The 16,942-nt window shown below is 41.4% G+C and overlaps 1 long non-coding RNA gene across 1 annotated transcript; it reads left to right on the top strand.

The window, feature by feature from the left end:
- Positions 1-4,726: 4,726 nt before the first annotated feature.
- Positions 4,727-16,693, top strand: LOC118675416. The gene is made up of 3 exons (XR_004973899.1): positions 4,727-4,777; positions 15,906-16,060; positions 16,403-16,693. It is a non-coding gene; the product is annotated as an uncharacterized LOC118675416 (long non-coding RNA).
- Positions 16,694-16,942: the final 249 nt, after the last annotated feature.

The following is a 16,942-nucleotide window of genomic DNA, read 5'->3' as shown; positions in this document are numbered from 1 at the left end:
TCCCTTGTGATTGTTTCCATGTATTAGATCAAACTTCTATGTCACCCAGATTTTTTTTGAGTTTCTCTTATATAGTAGATGTTTTGTGGTACCCAGTGGTGTGATCTCTCACATCTTCTGGGATGGCTTATTTTAGGCATGCACTCTACTTGGGATGTTTGGGTCTTGAGTGTTATTGTCCCATTCGTTGATGGAGTGTACTCTGAGGGTGCTTGGTTATGTGGCTCGCTCTCTACCACACTGACCGAACAGCACAAAATACAACTCAACAAGACATGACACAAGGGAACACAACACAAATGTACTCACAACACTGATAGCCCCAATAAAAGTGACCACCAGAGAAAAGAGAATTAGGAGAGAGAAAAGAGAGCAAAAATGATATCTAGAAAAGGAAAAATACATAAGAGAGGAAAGAAAAAGAAGAAGAAAATATATATTGGAAGAAAACACGACAAAAAAAAACCACACAAATAAACCAATAAATGCAAGTGAAAAAACACCCAGAAAAAGGGAGGGTCAGAATCTGTAGAGGCAGAGCTATATACAGAAAGTAAGGTGAAGGAATTGAATGAATATGGGAAGGAGCATGGTTCAGTATAGAGGAGGTATAAAGAGCATGAATGGAAAGGAAGAAAAGAAAAAAAGAAAATAATCAATAAATAATTTGATTTTTTTATCAAAAAACAAAAAAATTTTAATTTATTTATATATTCATCTATTTTTAGAAAAGGAGAGTAGAGAAGAGCAGATAGGCTTGAGTCTAGCGATTGAAAGTAATTAAACAATTAGGATAAGAAGAGAGTGTGAGGAGAGGAAAAACAAAAGCATTTAAAAAATTGTCTAGCAAAGAAAGAGAAAAGAGAAGGGTGCATGGACTTGGAGCATGGGAGAGGAAATTAGATATATTAGTAAACCAACAGAAACTACAATAATAATAACACATCTATAAAGCAGATAAAGAAGATCAATTTTTAACAAGGGGTAAAAAGAAAGAAAATAGAAAAACTAAAGTGGGGACAGGAGAAGAGAAAACAGGATAAAAAGGGGAGAAGTGAGGAAGAAAAGGGTGGGAAAAAAGAAAACTAAGATAAAATAAAAAATAAAAATAGAATGATGAAAAAATAATACAAAAAATTTAAAAAAAAACAGATTTTTTTTTAATTTTTTAAATAAAAGAAAAAAATATAAAAGTGAAGTGTCATTTGCTTCAGCCGAGTTTTAATGCCCCATGGAGGCTGGTTTAAGACCCCACTCTTCTGTTCTGTGTGCCACTTCTCAGTTTTCTGTTAGGTAGTTAGCACTGTGTTGAAGTTCCAAGCAATCCTTGGCTCCTCTGTGTCTCTCCACAGCCTTGGCTGCATGCAGGAGGGACCAATCTGTCTGCTTTGCCTGCCTACCTGCTCTCAATCTTAATCACTCAAGAATCTGTTTCTGAAAGAACTTTAGGTGAGGGTGGTGCTGCATTGTTTTCTGGGACCTAATAGCCCTCCTCAACCCAGTCCTGGAGGGCTCCCTTGGGCTATTCAGAGCGTTTGTTTTCTCTGCAAACCCTGAGGCTGCTGTGAGGGGCTGACTCTTCAGGAAACAAATGGCTGCTTAGGTTTGGAGGGTCTGGAATGTCTCAGTGTCAGATTCCTGGTCACATCTCCCTGTGCTGCTTTCCTCCACAGCCTCTTCCCAGCCTCCACAAATCTGAACCTCCACCTGAACAACAGCCTTGGTGAATGTTTGTAATTGAAAGGTCCTATGAACTGGGTTTAGTGAATAAAAGAAAAGACAAAACAAAGGCAAAACAATCACACAACTGCGAGTTTCTCTCCCCCCAGCGCACGTGGCTTGGGCAGCCCTTCAGGCTGCCTTTCTGGATGCAGCCTCTTGTGGCTGTGAACTTAAGTCTAGATTCCCTGGCTGCCATCAGCCCTGCGGTGGCCCACAGTTGGATGCTATGCCTGTCCCCAAGGGATGAGGACTTGGTGCCATACAGGTTCTTTCTGACCCTCTTGTCCCAGTGGTCAAGTGTCTCTCTCTCCAGCCCAGATTCCCTATCCTACCATTCTCCAGGTGTCCTCTGCCCTTTCTAGCTGCAGATTGCCTCACCTGCTTTGTCTAATTCATCAGTTCCAGGTGTTGTTTCTTCTACCTGCTCTGGGAAAAGGCGCAGGACATGTCTGCCTATTTGGCCTCCATTTTCGTTTTTTCCCCTTGTTTAATTTTTCAAAGAACCAGCTCTTGATTTCACTGGTCTTCTGTATTGTTTTTTAGACTCTATTTTATTTATTTATGCTGTGATTTTTATTATTTTCTTTTTTGTTGCTTGAGGTAGGCCTGTATAAATTTTTCTCTTAGGACTGCTTTCATTATTTACCATAGAGTTTGGGTTGTTTTGTTCTCATTTTCATTTGTTTCAAGATATCTTTTGATTTCTTTCTTGATCTCATTGTTAACCCATTTATTTTTAAGTAACATGTTATTTAGCCTTCATGTCTTTGTGTGTTTTCAGTTTTGTTCTTGTGATTGGTTTCTAGTTTCATATCATTATGGTCAGAGAAGATGCTTGATATGATTTCAGTTTTGTTTATTGAGACTTGATTTGTGTCCTATCATGTGCTCTTCCTAGAAAACGTTCCATGTGCACTTCAAAAGAATGTATATACCACTACTTTGAGGTGAAATGCTCTGTAAATTAATCTGATCTAGTGTGTCATTTAAGGCCATTGTTTTCTTGTTGATTGTCCTTCTGGAAGATCTACCCATTGATGTCAATAAGGTGTTAAAATTTTATAATATGATTACATTATTGTCCATCTCTCCCTTTATGTTCATCGAGATATGCTTTATAAATTTAGGAGCTCTTACGCTGGGTGTATAAGTGTTTATAAGGGTTATATCCTCTTGTTGGATTGCTCCCTTTATCATTATGTAGTGTCCTTCTTTGTCTCTACTATACCCTTTATTTTAAAGTCTATTTTGTCAGATATGAGTAGTGCTACCCCAGGTTATTTTTCAGTTTAATTTGCATGAAATATATTTTTCATCCCTTTTAGTCTGTGTATATTTTGTTCTGAATGGGTCTCATATAGACAGCATATATATGGTTCTTTATTTATTGTCTAAAGTTTTACATATGTCTCCTTTTTCCCTAATTGATTCCTCCCTCCCCCCAGCCATTCCAACACCAGGCAAGCCCCCATCACCCGAGTGGGTCTTTTTTTTCTTATTCATTCAGCTACCCTATGTCTCTTAATTGGAACATTTAAGCCATTTACCTTCAAAGTGATTGGTAGGTACATGTTTATTGCCATTTTATTCTTTTAACTATGTTCCTCAGTTTCTACTTCTTCTTCCTCCTCCTCCTCCACTGCTACTTCTTCTCCTCCTCCTCCTCCTCCTCCTCCTTTTAGAAGGCCCTTTCACATTTCTTGTAATACTGGTTTGGTAATAACAAACTCCTTTAGATTTTTCTTATCTGCGAAGCTCTTTATTTCTCCCTCAATTTTAAATGGTAACCTTGCTGGGTAAAATAGTTTTGATTGTAGGACCTTGCTTTTCTTTGCTTTGAATATTTCATGCCAGTCTCTTCTAGCCTGAAATGTTTCTGTTGAGAAATAAGCAGACAGTCTTATGGTGCTTTCTTGTAGGTAGCTAACTGTTTTTTTCTTACTGCTTTTAAGATTCTCTCTTTGTCTTTAACCTTTCCTATTTTCATTATATAGTGTCTTGATATGAGCCTCTTTGGGTACATCTTGTTTGAAACTCTCTGGGATTCCTGGACTTGTATGTCTTCTTTTCTGCCCCAAGTTACGGAAGTTTTTAGTCATTATTTCTTCAAATAGGTTCTCAATTCCTTGTTCTCTCTTTTCTTGTCCTGGTACCCCTATGATGCAGATGTTATGCTTCATGTTGTCACAAAGGTCCCTTAAACTACCCTCATTCTTTTTTAAAAAAAATAAATCTTTATTGTTCAGATTATTACAGTTGTTTCTCTTTTTTCCCCCATAACTCCCCCTCCACCCAGTTCCCACCCCACCACATGCCCTTACTCCTCCCTCCCCCACTGTCCTCCTCCATAGGTGTACGATTTTTGTCCAGTCTCTTCCCACACCTCGAACACCCCCTTCCCCCAGAGAATTGCCCATCCACTTCCTTTCTATGCCCTTGATTCTATTATACTCACCAGTTTATTCTGTTCATCAGATTTTTTATTCACTTGATTTTTAGATTCACTTGTTGATAGATAAATATTTGTTTTCACTTTGTTGTTCATAATTTTTATCTTTACCTTTTTCTTCTTCTTCTTCTCCTTCTTTCTTCTTCTTCTTCTTCTTCTTCTTCTTCTTCTTCTTCTTCTTCTTCTTCTTCTTCTTCTTCTATCTTCTTCTTAAAGAATACCATTCAGCATTTCATATAATACTGGTTTGGTGGTGATGAACTCCTTTAGCTTTTTCTTATCTGTGAAGCTCTTTATCTGACCTTCAATTCTAAATGATAGCTTTGCTGGGCAGAGTAATCTTGGTTGTAGATTCTTGGTATTCATCACTTTGAATATTTCTCGCCACTCCCTTCTGGCCTGCATAGTTTCTATTGAGAAATCAGCTGATAGTCATATGGGTACTCCCTTGTAGATAACTTTTTCTCTTGCTGCTTTTAATATTCTTTCTTTGTCTTTTGCCCTTGGCATTTTAATTATGATGTGTCTTGGTGTGCTCCTCTTTGGATTCCTTTTGTTTGGGGATCTCTGCGCTTCCTAGACTTGTAAGTCTATTTCTTTCACCAGGTAAGGGAAGTTTTCTGTCATTATTTCTTCAAATAGGCTTTCAATATCTTGCTCTCTCTCTTCTTCTGGCATCCCTATAATTTGGATGTTGGTACACTTGAAGTTTTCCCAGAGGCTCCTTACACTATCTTTGTATTTTTGGATTCTTTTTTCTTTTTGCTTTTCTGGTTGTGTGTTTTTTGCTTCTTCGTATTTCAGATCTTTGACTTGATTCTTGGGATCCTCTAGTCTGCTGTTGGATCTCTGTATATTATTCTTTTTTCAGTCAGTGTATTCTTAATTTCTAGTTGGTCCTTTTTCATATCCTTGAGGGTCTCACTAAATTTCTCGGAGGTTCTAGAAGATTCTTGAGTAACCTTATAATCATGGTTTTGAACTCTATATCCAGTAGTTTTCTTTACTCCATTTCTTTCATTTGTGACATATTTCTTTGTCTCTACATTTGACTGCTTCCCTGTGTTGATAGAGTGGCTTTGTGTGCTAGGTGTCCTAAAGGGCCCAGTGGCTCAGCCTCCCTAATTACCTGAGGTGAACACTCTTGGTGCACTCCTTTGTGGGCTGTGTGCACAATCTTGTTATAGTTAAGCCTTGATTGCTGTTGGTATCACTGGGAGGAATTGACCTCCAGGCCAATCAACTGTGAGGACCAGTTGTGTCTACAATGGGAGAACTACTGTCCTGGAGACACCCTTATGGGGCAGGACTTGCTTCATTGGGGCTTTGGCACTCACTGAGTCTGCACCCTGAGTGTGTCTCTTATGGATGTGAAGAGTTGTAATCTGGTATGCTCTCACTCTGACCATTAGGTACACTGGCTCTTGGATCTCCAAGGAGGTGCAAAGTCAGCCACTGCCTGAGGCCACCCAGCAGGAGCTACAGAGAGACCTACAGATTCCTCCTCTTTGTTTGGAGTTTGGAGGTGCCCAGATGAGGCCCAGCTGTGAAGCAATGCAGGCTGCTGTTGAGCCTTGGGCCTTCTTTTGGAAGTTCTGGGGCTCTCTGACCCAGCTACAGTTTGTTAGGTTTTAGATTGCAAAAGGCCAGACCATTCATATGCAAAAACCTCTGCGCACAGCTTGGGTGGGGTTGTAAATTGGGTGGGGCAGGATCTCAGGGAATCACCAGGGTGGAGCAAACAGGAATGGCTGCCCATCAGCCCTGCCCCGAGGAGGTCCCCAGGTCTCTGTGTTTCCCCACACCGTGCAGGAACAATGATCGCTGCAGCACTTCTGAGAGAAAGCCGCCCTCATGTTCTAGCCCGATGCAAGACTGTCCAGTTTCTTCCTGTGTGAGTCTGGATCCCCAGAGTCTCACCCAGAACTGGATTTCAGAGCAGTAGGGAGCTTATATCTCCCTCCTGATTGAAAAAGAGAACAGCAAACCCAGTTGCCAGCCTGTTTCCGCACACACCTCTGTACCTCCATACTTCTGCACCTCCATACCTCCTCCCAGTCTCAGTACGCTTTTCTCATTCCTTCTCGTTGTATAACTTCCACTCAGTCAGCCTTCCCGTGGTTATGGATGATATCTGTTTTGTCTTTTAGTTGTAGTTTTGATGTGGTTGTACGAGGCAGCAAGTTCAGGTGTTTACCTATGCCGCCATTTTGGTTGGCTCCCTTATTCTTTAAAATTCTTTTTTTCCTTTTGCTGCTTTGATTGGGTGTTTTTTTCTACCTTGTCTTCAAAATCACTGATTTGATCATCTGATTCACCAGCCTACTGTTTATTCCTTCCAGTGTATTCTTCATTTCAGATATTGTATTCTTCATTTCTGACTGGTTCTTTTTTATGGTTTCTATATCCTTTTTCACACTGTTGAGAGCATTGTTATAACCATTGCTTTGAACTCCATCTCTGATAAATTACTTGCCTCCTTTTCATTTAGCTCTTTTTCTGGAGATTTCTTCTGTTCTTTCATTTGGGGCCTGTTTCTTTGTCTTCCCATTTGGGCTGCATCTTTGTGTTTGTTTCTATATATTAGATGATCTACCATGACTCCCAATCTTGGTGGGGTGGCCTTATGTAGTATGTGTCCTGTGAGGTCTAGTGGTGCATTCTTTTTGATCTCCTGAGCTGGATGTTCCAGGAACTTCCCTTGTGTGAGTTATATGGGCCCTCCTGTTGTAATTACCTTAATTGCTATTGGACAGTTTATGCATGGGATTAACCCTCAGGCTGACTGACTGTGAGGCTTAACCCCAACCAGTGTGCAAGTTGCTGTGCAAGTGCTGACCACACAGAGTGTAATTTGCCTTAGCAGGGTCTGCTTGCTGAAATCTCCCTTTAGATATGTTGCTTGTGAAGCTTATTGGATCCTGCTCTGATATTATCTGAAGCCAGCCACTGGGTGTGTTGGTTCTGGGCCTCTTGGGATGGACTCTGATGAATGCCAATATAAGATGCTGCCTATTACTGGTCCTGGGTGACATGTTTGGAGCTAGAAGTGATCCACAATTCGTGGCTGCCTGGGTGAATGTAGAAAGGATCAAGATGCACACCAAGACCAGCTTTGATGCATCTAGCTTGGGGGCAGGTCAGCAAAGTCTCAATGCACTGAGATCTGCCTCCGACTTCCAGTTTCCTATTAGGTTCAGTCACTGAAAAAGTGGTATTTGAGTTGCATGAGGTAAGTTCTCAGTGAGTCACTAGGTATGGGCAAGTGGTGTTCACCAGGTTGATACAATTTCAGTGACTTGGTTCCAATGCTGAGTCTGAGGCCACTCAGCAAATGTCTAGCTGCTACCTGCTAGGCTCACACGCCTTTGTTTTGGGGCAGGGTCAGTAGATCTATTGTTCTCATTATTTGAGGGAGCCAGGATTTCAGTCAGTCTGAGTTCAGAGTCAGTAGGTTGAACCAGGGCAGTGTATGTCTTACACTGCTGTGCCTGCCTTGGAAAACAACCCTAGAACTTCTCTTCCCATTTCCACATTACTTTCATTTTATTTTATTGAATAAGAATAACTTTGCAACATCAAATCAAATAATAGTTTATTATTTTTATATGGTACTTTCTAGTCCTTTTTCACTTTTGCATGTAATTTCAAAAAGGGCCCTAGTTTGTCTCAGGTTTACTTACAAGTGATGATGGCATAAATACTGTCACTGTAGCCCTGACTGGTTTGGCTCAGTGGATAGAGTGTTGGCCTGCGGACTCAAGGGTCCCAGGTTCGATTCCAGTCAAGGGCGTGTACCTTGGTTGTGGTTACATACCCAGTAGGGAGTGTGCAGGAGGCAGCTGATCGATGTTTCTAACTCTCTATCCCTCTCCCTTCCTCTCTGTAAAAATCAATAGAATACATTTTTAAAAAAAGACTGTCACTGTCACTGTTTAGTCATTCAGTAATAATAATGATAATAATTATTAAGTTATTATTACCAATTAATTTTATTAAATAATTATTCATTCATAAATTTTAATATATTCCATTCTCATAGATTATTGTTTATTTTCCTAAACATAAGCAAAAAAAAAGTAAATCTACTTATTAAAAAAGTCATTTACATCAAATTCTCTTCATACCAAGAAAATACAAGATGTTGGAATCTAGTTAATTTTCTTTTGGTTTCTTATTTACTGCCCTTTTAAATATATCACAGTGGAAAAATATATAATTCACCTTATTTTTATAAATTTCTGTACAATTACCACATTAATTAAGATGAGACAAAACTGGGCCAAACACTTCCTGTGGCTGGACCTTCAGGCCTGGTCCTTATTTCACCCCCACTTCCAAAGACCCTGTAGCAGCCTTTCTTATCATGCCTCAGATCACAACAGAGCCAGTACATAGGGATCCCAACCTGTTACTGATTTCTTCCAAAACTATGAATTATTTAGTGACAGACTGGAGAACAGACCCAGGCTTCCTGATTCCTTGTGCTCGTATCTGTTCTTATCACAGGAGCCAGCTTTCTGAAATTTTCTTTCTGAAGAGATTTTATCATATCCTCTCACCCTGTTCTATGTCTCCTTCTTGCCTGTGGCAGACAATATTAATGGACCAGAGCACTCTCTTCCCAGAGCTCAGGCTTCACTCAGAGCCTTCCCAGCATAGTGTTCCAGGCAGCACTATGGTTTGCTCCAAGGATGAATCTACTTGCTCTCTGGTGGAGTAGTGATGTCCACACTGACCTCCCCCCTCCCCCCTTGATATCTGGCTTTGCTTCTTTACCAATCGTGGCTACACCTTGCACTTCTTTCTCACTCTGCTTGAGAGAACAACCTCAGGCTAGAAGCCACTTTCATCCCAGAACTGGTTCCTAAAACACAAGAGAAGGAGGTGTCCCATCTAACCCTTTGTTTTGCATCCTTAAAACACCTTAAATGACTGGCTCAAGTTCACACAGCAGGGTTCATGATGGAAAGAGACCAGTACCCCACTAGCTAACTCTTTGTCCAATGCTCTTTTTACCACTCTGCCCATCTGACTCTGGGCTTTATCAGACAGACTAGAGAATATGTTCCTGGGAAAGGACATGTGTAAACACTCTTCCATCACGCTGACTGTGGCAGCTTGCCAAGACAGGAATGAGGCCAAATTTAATGGGTCCTTCAGCCTGGTGACCCCGGTGGAAACAATCCCTTGATATAGAACAGAGAGAGCCAAAGAAAAATGTGTTGTCCTACAGAGAACAAAGCCTGGGATGATTCACTCTCCTGATCCCAGTGGTGATTTCTTGCTGGATGCTGGTCACTCATACGTGGCTGTCAGCAACTTTGCAGTAATTCTTATCTGGATGCTTGTCCTGAACACACAATTCCCTAGTTACTTCCTCATGGTTCCCAAATGGGTGTGCTTCTCTAGCTGCCCTCTTGCTACTTAGTTAGAGACACTTTCAAAGTGTCAAATAGTTTAGGGCCTGGGCAACCTTATTAGTTTCTCTGGACCTCAGCTTTCTCATCCTTAAAAGTCAGAAATTGTATTAGCTGACCTCAAAGATCCCCTTTGGCCCTAAAATCCTATAACAAGACACATTTGAGGAAATTCCTTTAAATAGGCAAAATCATTTGCGTTTTCTATATCTTAAAACTTGGCTAGTTACTTATATACCAATGGGAACAGATAGGTAGGGTAAGCAGGGCCTGGTAGTAGGTTTAGCCTCTGCAGAGGGACCCACCAGGCTCCCAGCCCACTACAGTCCATCTTTCACGATGACATGTGGTGAAAAGTGCTCTTTCTCAGATCACCAATGATTTTTTTGTTGTCAAATTCAGAAAACACTTAAAAAATAAAAGTAAATTATAAAAGCACTATGAATATGTTATGACAAATCAACAAAGCAGAATAAGTATATATGAATTTATATGAACATCTATAAGCATTTCCAAATATATCATTTTTAGGGGGACCTGTTCTAGGTGTTTTAGTTTAGTTTTATTTGTACAGAAATGGGATCAAATAAAGCACATTAATCTGTAATATGTTTTTTTTTTTCACTTAACAATATATCTTGGATATATTCTTTTTTTAAAAATATATTTTTATTGATTTTTCACAGAGAGGAAGGGAGAGGGATAGAGAGTTAGAAACATCAACGAGAGAGAAACATCGATCAGCTGCCTCCTGCACACTCCCCACTGGGGAGGTGCCCGCAACCAAGGCGCATGCCCTTGACCCGAATCGAACCTGGGACCCTTGAGTCCGCAGACCGATGCTCTATCCACTGAGCCAAACCGGTCAGGGCTTGGATATATTCTTTACCATGTTAGCCCATGTAATTTTTCTTTTTAATGGCTGCAGAGGGCCCACTGAGTGGATATTCCATGTTTTGTATAACTACTTCTTTTTGTTAACCACTGCTCCATTGATGGAGATTTAGTTTGCTCCTAGGGTATTGTTATTGCAAAAAAATAATAATAAACTAATATTCATGTCTACATATTTGATCATTTCTCTGAGATAGATATATCTAGAAGCAAAACTGTTGGGTTTACAAAAATGCTCATTTTGCATTTCTGAAAATTTGTCAAGTTGTTTTTCAGATGGTAGTACCAATGGGAATCTCCATTTCCCTGAAATCTCATAATCTCATTGATCTTTCTTTTATTAATATTTGCATTTTCTTTATTACTGGAAAGGTTGAGCACATTTACACATTTTTTTTGGCTATATATATATATTTCTCTCATGAATTGCCTATTTATATTTTCTCATTTTTCAGTTGCCTTTTTTTTCTTATCAATTTTTAAGTGTTACTTTTTTTTTTTTTTTTTTTTTACTTTTTTTTTTTTTTACTTTTTTTGAACTTATTTACTCATCACCCAGCTTCAGTTTTATCAACTCATGGCCAATATATCCTCCCATTCACTTCTATCCAAAACAAGGATTATTTTGAAGCAAATCCCCAGCACCACACTATTTCATTTGTTAATATTTTTGTAAATAAATATAAAAGATCAAAGTTTTTTAAAAATATACACATTGCAGTCACATCTAAAGAGAAAAACAATTCTCTTATATTATCAAATAAACAGTGTTCATATTTCTTCTGTTAGCTCTTACATTTTTAAAAAATAATTACTCCAGTCTCATCAAATATCCAGTGTTTAAATTTCTTTCACTGTCTCATAAATCTTTTTTTTAACAATTTGTTTGAATTTAGATTCAAAGAAGGTCCATGAATTTTAATTGGTTAATATGCCTTTTAAGTCCTTTTTAATTTATAGGTTCTTTCTCTCATTTGTTGAAGAATTCTAGTTATCTCTGCTTTGGAGTTTCCCATAGCCTGGATTTTGCTGATTGAATCTGATAGTATCATTTAACATGTCCCTATGTCCTGAGTATTTCTTAAATACTTGTAGTTAGACCTCTGGCTTGATCAGATTCAGGCTTGACAAGAATGCTTTAGAGGTATGTTGTATATTTCCAACAAGGCTACACAATCCTGGATGTCTCTTTAGGTCAGCAGCTAATCATGGTTGTTTTGGTCTGGGTCTACTCAGGAAGCAGAAACCACAAAGTAATACAAATAGATGGCGTTTAATATCAAGAAGTATATATATATATACAAAAGCCTAAGTGACTGGCCAGCCGGCCAACATGCAGCTATGATGCTCAATGACCACCAGGGGGCAGACACTCAATGCAGGAGCTTCCCAGAAACAGCAACTTTGAAGAGTGCCCTCTTGCACTCCAGAACCCCTGAGGGATGTCTGACTGCCAGTTTCACCTGATCCCCGCAGGTCTGGTCAAGGGACCCCCCTGGTGCATGAATCCGTGCACTGGGCTTCTAGTTATCTATGATGGGAGAGTAACTATGGAGATGTAAAGAGACCTATAAAGGGTATCTTATATGTAAGGAAGAATACCGAGGGAAAATCAAGCTTGGAAAGAGAGCTCAGGCCAAGGTTGGGGCTCCAACTTAGTTGTGTTGCTTCACTAAGATAGCAGGTAAGTTCACTGGGCCATTCGGCCAGAGCAGGTCGATGGTGATCAGGCAAGCAAGAAAGAACCGTGGGCTCAGGCAGGCGGAGGCTGGTGGGTCCTCCCTGGTGGAAGGCCTAGTGTGGACCATTCACATTGTGGAGAAGGAGGGGGGCTCAGGCCAGCTGACACTGGAAAACAGTGCATGGGAGGAGTTAGGTCTCCACTGCCGATGTGAGGCCTGGTGTGCAGTATCCATATTACAAGTGCTGAGGCAAGCTGGTCACTGGGCCCAGGATGTGATCTGAGGTCTCTGAAGGACTGCATATGCTAAGCATGTGGGTGGGGCAGAGCACACACTAGTGACAAGCCATGCAGCTGGAGCAAGAAAACACAAAACTCAATACAAAAGGCCTCTTCCTCTTGCAATGTCCCTCTAGTGCCCTCTACTGACAAAGCTTAATATTGCACTCCTTGTAAGAGATGTTTTAAGTCCAATACATTAACACAGAGCAGATATCAAAGAGTGGCCTGGGGATTGAGAGGCAATAAATGATAACTGACACAATGATCAATAGCTAGGTACACTATTTCATTAAGCTTGTAAAGTGGTTGTATTCTGTTTCTAGCTATTTTCATGTATTAGCTGGAATCTTTTTAGAGAAAGAAACCCCCCGCATCTCTTTGGTTGCCCCAAGATGCAGTGTGTACAAGAATCTGGCTCCTGCTCCACTGCAACTATTTCCCTCTTCTCCAAAACTTCAGATTCCCAGGGTCCCAGCACTTTTGCTCATTCACCACATCCAATTGGAGCTCTCTATTTTTGTCCCCTGGAATCTCCTTTTGTTTCTGATCCAACATCTGATTTCAGGTCAAAGCTGTTTTCCTACCACCTCCTGAATCTTGACTCTGCCCATAAATTCCCTGAACAGACTGTATGAGAAGTGAAATTTTTCATTAAAAAATTATGTAATCCTCACAAACACCTTACAAAAGGAATGCCACCGCCCTGGTTTCACACACGGGGCCCCTTATGCTTAGAGAGATGAACGTTCTCCCAGAATCATCATTAAAAACTCTCTCCCAGCCCGGCCGGCATGACTCAAGTCTCTGAAGTTGAATATCAACCTATGAACCAAGAGGTCATGGTTCGATTCCTGGTCAGGACACATGCCCTGGTTGGGGGCTCGATTCCCAGTGGGGGGACATGCAGGAGGTAGCCAGTCAATGATTCCCTCTCATCATTGATGTTTCTATCTCTCACTCCCTCTCCATTCTTCTCTGAAATAATTATATCTATATATATTAGAAAAACCTATCTTCCAGGATCACCTTTTCCAGTACTATCCAAGCCAAGTGTTATTTCCATGCTGGGGTTTCTTTTAGAGCAGTAGCCTAATACCATTTAATTACATTTAACTCCATACAATTTAATTGCAGTATATTTTCTTTGGTCTCAGGTTTGTTGGGACAGACACCCAAACCCTCTCTAATTTTGAAGATGTTGTTTACTTTCCCCAATCACCCCTGCCCCCCACCCTTGCAAAACACACACACACACACACACACACACACAGGAATGAGGATAGAGGTAAACTCCTCCCAGGGGCAATTATGCTGCTCAGAGTATTGTAAAGAAGGAAATAAACAATGTCACACCTCACACTGACATTAACACTGCCTCTCTTCACTCTCCACTCTCAGGAAACCATGGGCCAACTGTGAAGTCCTGATCATGCCAGCTCTGCAGTGTCTGCCGCAAGCACATTAAAATCTCTCTTCCTCTCTTCCTTCTCCAGTTCTCACTTCCTCCTTCAACACATCTTTTCTTTTCAACCTGCCATTTTTCTTTTCTTTTGAGTCATCTCCTATACCCCATAGTTACCACTCCCACCTGGTCTTCCTTAGCTTCCTCCACTCCATTCCTTCCTTTTGGTCCATGGCCTCTCTTCCTCTCTTTCCTTCCTCCTACCCAAGTTTTATTGGCAAAATCAAACAGAATAACAAAAGAATGGGGAATAAGTAAACAGCTGCCTGCCCTCTCTTGGAAGTCGCTGGAAGTGGCTTTCTTCTCCTTGGTTGAGTCTCTGGGTTTCAAAGTGTTTGGCCCTAATTCAAGGCCAGTCCCATTGGCCCTGGAGTCATTGTGTTGAGATGAAGGTAAATCCAGGCAGTTTCTATTTTTGGATGCAATTGTGTTTCTGGAAAAGGCTACACATCACATAATAGGAAATCCTGAGAGTGTGAAGACTGTTTCCTGCCAATTGAATGATCTTTGTCTTTGGCTCTTCTGACAATAACTAAAATCTTTGAGTAAGTAGACAAAGGTGGAGAGGCCAAGGAGGGAGGTACCTGGCCACATCAGCAAATGTGACAGTGAAGTGTGGAGCTGGGGAAAGTAGGGCTTGTCAGGGAAGTTGATTTAAAACTAAGTGAAAGCAAGTAAGTTGTAGAACCCTGTCAGAAGGTGAAAACACCCTGGTTGCTTTGTAAAAATATCTGTGGAAATGGGGTCAGACAGGGCCAGGCATTGTCTGCTCAGTCTGTGCTGTTATAAAAATGGCCCCTCATTAAGTGGATACCTAATAGATGCTGCTCAGTGGCGATAATGATGACAGTCAGTGACAATGACAATGACAGGGATAGTGATAATGGTGTTGCAGAAACTCAGAAGAAATTTTATTCAGGCTTAAGAAACTGGAGGCTCTTTCTGCTGGGGTGTCAGGATAGTTCTGAAGCAGCTCTTCTATCCTTAAACATGTGTGTCACCTAGGATCTCATTAAAATGCAGGCACTGATTCAGTAAGTCCAGGATGCACCTGAGATTCTGCATTTCCAGTGCAGTCCAGGTGAATTCTGCCAGCTGGTCCAGACATCATGCTGTTTACACACGAGGGACTGGAGAGCATGCGTGGGAATGGATCTTGAGAATGTCTAGTTGGGATTAGAGCACAGAAAATAAGGTAAAGCTTGTTGATATGGGGGCACTCTCTCATGACTCAGGATTCATATCCTGGCAAGAGCACACAGGACACTGGCTTTACTAAAGTGACAAAGAATCCATTAGTGTGTTTGGGAGAGGCGGGGCAGCAGCCTCCTGAGAAGTAGGCAGTGGCTTTCTTCTGCAGGCTAAGACTGACTATAGGAGATGTTGTTAGAATTGGACTCCACCAGAGCTGTTAGTGGTGGGAGGGGGCATGAGGGAAATTTGGAGGCTGGAGGAATTGAGCAAAAAAGAAAATGAGAGAAAATTCATGGACATGGACAACAGTGTGGTGATTGTGGGGTGGAGATAGAAGAGGGCATAGAAGGGATAAATAGTGATGGAAAAAATAAAGTTAAAGAAAAGGAACTGGGCTCTAAAGTCAGAGGGGATATCCTACTCTGGAATACCAAAGGCATATTGAGGCACTTGACCATCAGAGGCAATGCGGAAGCAAGGCAGATAGACAACTCAGGGACCTTGGCCTGCAAGGGCCTCTGGTGATGACTGATAGACTGTGGTGTGCCTAGGACTGAGGTCATGGGCAGCCAATGTAGATACTGCTTGACCTGTGTGACGAAAAGGGTCAAGAGCAAGTGAGCAGAGGCCGGTGTCAGCTGCCACAATGGAAAATTAAATCCCTCATTCAACTTCTAGAAGTGAGTCAGTTCTCAGACCCAGAATTCATTCATTGAGAGGGAGGCTGCTTCCTTTGAGGAAGGATCCTGCAATATACCACATCAAATATAGTTAGTGGCTTTCCCCTAATTCTCCCCATAGATTCCCACAGCCCTTTACCTCAGCAATTCTACAGTGGGGAAGGAGAATACCTAGATCTTTCAAGGATCTGATTTGGCACTGATAACAGGAGAACCAAAACCTCACCATGGCCTCTTTTGAATGGAGCACATAGAACCATGTGATAAATGGCCCAGGTGAGTCTAAAAACTGGGTCCAATGGGTTAATTCCCCCATTTCCAATGGTGTGCTAATAAACCAGCTCTCCACAAAGAAAGGGAGGAGGTAGGGGGGAGGAAAAGGAGAGGGAGGAAGGGGAGGAGGTGGGAGAAGGAGATCTGGATATGTGGCATTTGCTGGTTTTTCTGTTGTACATACTTTTATGACAGCCAATGTCAAGCCACCAACATGAAGTCATATAACATGAACTTTGGAGAAGATGTATGAACAGGAACACAGGCAGAAAGCATATGGGAGGCCCTTGGAGCACAGGTCAGATCCTATGACTGTTTTGGTGAATGATCCCTTTCCTCCCACAGCAGGGACACAGCACTACTCACCACCCAAGCCTTCCTGAGACCTGACCACCATTATTGGCATAACTAACAGCAGCAAGGAGATGCAGCAGATCTGCAGGACAGCAAACACTGTCTAGCCAGGTATCTGGCTTGGAGGAGGCCTTTGTCTACTCTCTAAGCAGGCGGAGGCTTCCCTCTAGCAAGTGGCAGGGGCTACTTCTACCAACCCAGAGGTGCCAGGGAATCTGAAAGTTTAAGGTTCTCAAGTGCATTACCCCAGATTTCCCATCTCAGATATCAGGATTCTACCCTTTCTTAACAGGGTCCTCCCTTCCCCATAGGAGACAGGCTGAGGCTGTGACCTCCATTTGCCTTTGTTACTCCAACACTTGGACAATCAGCTCCTTGACCTGGTTTCCTTCATGATCGACCTCCGGTTGCTGGAGATCAGGGTTTTAAATGCTGCCACAGAAGCCTTTTAGGTTTCACACAGTTTTAAGCTGATCTGACCCTGTACTTTTTTCCTTTCGGTGTTTCAATTGCAGTTAATAACTAACCAAC

The sequence above is a fragment of the Myotis myotis genome, unplaced genomic scaffold (assembly GCF_014108235.1).
Source record: "Myotis myotis isolate mMyoMyo1 unplaced genomic scaffold, mMyoMyo1.p scaffold_m19_p_2, whole genome shotgun sequence".
Taxonomy (NCBI): Eukaryota; Metazoa; Chordata; class Mammalia; order Chiroptera; family Vespertilionidae; genus Myotis; species Myotis myotis.
The sequence above is the reverse complement of the archived record's forward strand: the minus strand, read 5'-3'. Positions and strand labels throughout refer to the sequence as shown.